Source organism: Limulus polyphemus, unplaced genomic scaffold (assembly GCF_000517525.1).
Source record: "Limulus polyphemus unplaced genomic scaffold, Limulus_polyphemus-2.1.2 Scaffold1095, whole genome shotgun sequence".
Taxonomy (NCBI): domain Eukaryota; kingdom Metazoa; phylum Arthropoda; class Merostomata; order Xiphosura; family Limulidae; genus Limulus; species Limulus polyphemus.
In genome coordinates this window covers 198,901-204,605 of record NW_013666705.1, presented here as the reverse complement: position 1 = coordinate 204,605, position 5,705 = coordinate 198,901, and positions in this window count along the sequence as shown.

The following is a 5,705-nucleotide window of genomic DNA, read 5'->3' as shown; positions in this document are numbered from 1 at the left end:
GAGCATGTTTGGTGTGACGGGGATTCGAACCCGCGACCCTCAGATTGCGAGTCGAGTGCCGTAACCACCTGGCCATGCCGGGCCCAAACATATGGTCAAACACCAAAACATTCTCGATACAGACCAGACATTTCTCCCATTGCAGCTTCTTCTGTGTAAGCTCCATTAGTCCCTCAAAAATGAGGAGAACATTAAATGGACCAAATGGTATGATTCTGAGCTTATATAACCACCTCAAGTGTTGAAAGCAGTTTTAGGTCTGTTCTAGTCATCCAGTTCATCTTGCCAGTACTCAAATGTCAGGTCTAAGGAGCTGAACCATTTGACACCTGTCCAGTATTCAGACATTTGTACATCCACAGGAGTGGGAAGACATCAACATCAGTTACTGTGTTCACCAGTTACAAATCAATACAGAACTATGGTGTGCCCTCCTTCCTCCTATCAATCGTTTAAGGTGTGGCAACATATCTAGTCATCAAGGGAAACCCGTGTAGCATTTATTTAATTACACATACATCGAAAAGTAAGTTGAAACATTGTTTTGCTCTAAAAAGTGTTCCAGACTGAGAATATTTGCCATCATATACTAAAAAGAACAATGCTCTTGTTTTCGGAGTTCAGGCGTTACCTGCGTGATTTAATGGTCACCCTCATTTCAAAATAAGAGATACTTCAATCCTGGGACATCACCCAACTTGTCAGTGAAAAATATCAATGTCTATGTCTAAACGATGTGCTAGATTTTACAGCTATCTTTCCCAAGAGAAAATAAATGTGACACCCTTGTTAATTGAACCCACCTAGTTGCTATCTACTTGTCTTAACAAAGAATGTTTCTAAATTTTCATTTATTAAGGTGAATGTAGTTTTAACATAGAATAACAGTCAAGAAAGTAGCTGAGTGTTTCTGTCGTCATTACCTATTACTCTTGGTCTTTCATGTAATGTGTCTCATCTACCTTCTCTATTACTCTAGGTCTTTCATGTAAGGTGTCTCATCCACCTTCTCTATTACTTTAGGTCTTCCATGTAAGGTGTCACATCCAGCTTCTCTGTTTCTTTAGGTCTTTCATGTAAGGTGTCACATCCAGCTTCTCTATTACTTTAGGTCTTCCATGTAAGGTGTCACATCCAGCTTCTCTATTACTTTAGGTCTTCCATGTAAGGTGTCTCATCTACCTTCTCTATTACTCTAGGTCTTCCATGTAAGGTGTCACATCCACCTTCTCTATTCCTCTAGGTCTCCCATGTAAGGTGTCACATCTACCTTCTCTTGGAAATGATTTTTGTAAACTTGTGCTTGCTATGTGAAAGTAGAAAGTGACCTTTTTCCCTATCAAACCATGTGACTTCTCGAGGATATAACCTCACATATTTTTCAATGGGAATGACCATCAGTTACTTGGGTAGTGCATGTGGCCTGAGAAGAATAGCATGATTGTTGTATGTATATAATGTTATGTTTTCTCGATCTGGGGCAGATTTCTAAAAACATGTTTTGGAGATATTCAAATCTATATATACAGAGCGCTCTCTCCAGTAAAGGCGCCGTCCTTTGTGAATACACACTTTTAATTGTGACATGAATAAAGATTGTTTCATTTGTTATACGTTGTGTCGATTCTCTTTCATTTCTTCAAGCTCAGTTAAATCAGAGAATTTAGATACGCTCCATGATACATTTCCTTTCGAACTTCCTATTGTTCTGCGGAGCCTACCCGATCATTTTTAAATGAAATCAGTGCACCTGAGAATACCACAATGGCTTTGAACCTTGGAGAGATCGTGGCCATGAATAATTGACATCGGAACATCTTAGTTGGTTTCAGTGAGATTCAAGTATTTGCCGGGAAAAAAGTATTATCTTCTGTACACATATAACCAGGAACAGCACAACAAACTGTAGAAGAATAAATGCTGGAAGCTTAGTACTGTCGATGCATTATATTCCACCTTTGAATAAATAAGTAACAGAAATGCAACTGTGGGTTGACCGCCTTTATCGTCAAGTAACAATTATCCACATAAAACTTCTATTTTCCTCGGAGGGCAATCTTCAGAAGCAGCATTGTGAAGCAATTCAAACTCCAATCTGTTTAGAATAAACACACGTGAAGAAAACAGAGAAATCAGCGTCGCCTGAAGTGTTTTTCTGAAAGCCGGTTAAAACCTGGTCCTCTAACACGTAAAAAAACAAAACATAGCCTAATCAAGAAAACTAAGCTGACTGTCATCACTTTCAGTGTTCTTCTTTCTGTCATGGACAATGCACCTGACGGCCCATGTTGCCTGACGAGATGGAGAACTAACGCAAAATGAATGTGAGCTTTGTCGTGTCTCTGTCCATTGTTACTGTCAAATGGGACACGTGCGTGAAGAAAGACTGGGACACTGCGGGACGCGTTGATACATTTTTCTCCCTTACTTATAACCTCTACTGCTTTTCTCATTGCTGTGCCTTGAAATTACCTCAAAGATGTTGTTGCCCAGTTCATATGATGGTTTCAATGCTTAAACAATTCAAATTGTAGCAGACTAAATGTGAAAATGTCATGTGTATCAAAGTATAACAAACATGCAATAAAAACAATATAATGTATTTTAAAAAGGATCACGATTTGTTTGCTTGTATGTTTGTAGTTAAGCACAAAGCTACACAATGGGTTATCCATGCTCTGCCCCCACAGGTATCGAAACCCTGTACTATAAATAAACGATAGACCTACTATTTGAGCATTGCTGAGTTTAATCTTAAGGGCGATACCATTGTTTTGAATCGTAGTTTGAAACAACACAATTCTTCTATGTCTTATAACCCATATTAGTGCCTGAGTTTAATCTTAAGGGCGTTACCATTGTTTTAAATCGTAGTTTGAAACAACACAATTCTTCTATGTCTTGTAACCCATATTAGTGCCTGAGTTTAATCTTAAGGGCGTTACCATTGTTTTAAATCGTAGTTTGAAACAACACAATTCTTCTATGTCTTGTAACCCGTATTAGTAACTTTTCCACCACTCAGATCATTCGTTTGATCATGGGAGCCTTAGCCTGATTGGCTGAAATTGATCTCTAGGATTGAAGAGTCGCAGTGCTTTTGTTTTATTACTTAAAAATGGGGCTTTAATTGCAGGTTAAAGTGACAGAAAATTCCCACGATACTTTCTTGATCGTTTTTATCAATAAGCTATTAACGTTAGAACTGTTACGGAGGCTCTATAATAATATGTATATGTAATGTAACATTTAGAACAGTACTATTGGTGTAAAGCTCGCAACAAATAAGAAACCTGATTTCGAATTTCCAAAATTTGTTGTTCTATTATTTTGTAAATATCTACATTCCTCTCAAACCCAATCTTTGATGATAACTAATTTATCTTTCTCACCTCTTATTGACCTAGCTTTCTCAACAGACTGTTCATCTGAATTGCATGGTAACTATGTTTATGGTAACTATGTTTATTAAGGCACAGATATTTTCATTCTTTGATAATGTAAAAGCTTAACTGGCGATACAGAAAACGCTTATCAGGTTTCATATTTAACACGTGGGCTATATCTATGTACAAAGTTCTCTGAGTAGCAGTAAACTTATAGTAAACAATGTTTTTCTGTATAAGATCGACCTTTTCATTATAAATTTACTGAGGAAAATCAATTAAGCCCAGTTTTGTTCTCAGGACTTCGACCTGCGAGTGAACAAACATTCCTTTCGAGCAGGGAGGCTCGTGCACTTGTTTCACGTAGGTACCCCTACCCTCGCGTTCCCAACTATCAGTACAGATAGAAACTATGATTTATGGAGCCCATGGTTACTTCACCAGGGAGGGTGCGATCGTTAACAAACTCCCTCGGACTGAAAACTTTGCACTCACCGCCGAATGGCCACCACAGTATGGTTTTAAAGGAATTGAAAAAATGTCACGGCCGTTTTCAGAGAATAACTGAAAATATATACTGACGTATGAAAGGATTTATAATGGCAATTATTTACAGATCATTACTTGGACTGGTTGCCTTAGTTTAAAATGTATTACCTCTAAACGTCATTTTCAACGACGACTTACTGTCTGCTAAATATAAAAGAAATTCAAACTTTTTCTATGATATCTACAGACATTCCCAAAACTTGTGACTCAATAATTACTGGTACATAAATATTGTTACAAAAGGAAATACTGTATAGTATTGTAAATTTCTGATGACCTATTGAGGAGATATTTAAAATACCGAGCCATTCCTACATAGGCAGTGCTACCGCCTGCCTGATTAAACTGTGCACGATCACTCGAAACGTTTCAAACTTCCTTGAAATGCAAAGTACCGTCTAGAAATCTGTTTACAGGAAAATGACCTGAAAATATCCCTCAGTGTATAAATAAAATAACCTGCAAAGTCTACTACAGTCATGCAAGTATTAACATATCAAAAAAAGCGATTTAACATTCATTTGTAAAAACAGATGAAATTGATGTAAGTCAAGGTTTTAAAACAAGTATTCGTGTTTTAATTATATGCATCTCCTTTGGTTGTTTTACATGAATTTAAAAATTCCTTGGTAAATGTTAAATTTATTCATTAAAACACAATTTATCAATTTTTGAAATTGGAATAATAGTTTACACTTTATGTATTGCTGAACATTCTTTTTGTTATTTCCCTTCTTAAACGCCCCCCAGTGGCACAGCGGCAGGTCTTCGGACTTACAACGCTAAAATCCGGTTTTCAATACCCGTGGTGGGCAAGGCACAGATAGCCAATTGTGTAGCTTTGTGCTTAATTACAAACAAACAAACAATCCTTCTTAAACTGGTGAGTTTGAAAACTCTAAGAGACGCCACAGACTTGTATTTTACTTCTACGTTACCGTAAAGAATAACTTTAAAAAACTACGAAAAATTTCGAGCTTTAAACAAAAATATCGCTAAGTTAAATTTTTTGGTTTAGTCATAAGTTGATACTAAATATCTTAAAGATGGTTTTCTAATACTCGGATGAGGTGCTAAGATATAGTGTGAGGTTTTGTTTCAGATCAGGTGGAGAACATTCTGATATCAAGTTAACTTTTCTGCTTGGTTTCATTGTAGTTCATTATAATGATACGTAGTTAGGGTTCTTGTCAGTTGTTAAGATAATAACAATACAGCTAAGCAATATTCTTAACCTGACCACAAAACTCCTGTGAACGTAAAGTTTTAAAACACAGACTTTTTTGTACGTTTTTACTATGTTTTCGCTAAACATTTAGATAAATTACTGATCTTCTGCTTTATTTTTAATATACACAATTAAATTACCAAAATAACACTAACGCCCAGATACTGAATTCTGACATTCTGAGTATAATTAGTCGAGTTTTAAATATATCTCCTAGTATAACTATGTTTTCTAACTGCCTTAAAGTACCAAGTTCAATGACCGTGGTGGTGTCATACAGATTAATCAGTCACACCTGTTTAAAATCACTATTTCAGGGGTGTTAGTCTACATCTAATCAGATTATCAGGCGAGTGGTAATCTACTTGGAAGCTAAGATCAGGTTTTTCTTAATCTTTCTATCAATCTGGTCGCCGCCAAACGGTTAGGTTCTTTGAAGATTTTTCTTTATATAGCTATTTAACTTCTCTCACTATCTCACATTTAAATCCTATAGATAAGTAATCGTTGCTGTTATCTTAACATAAATCAATTTGAAATCT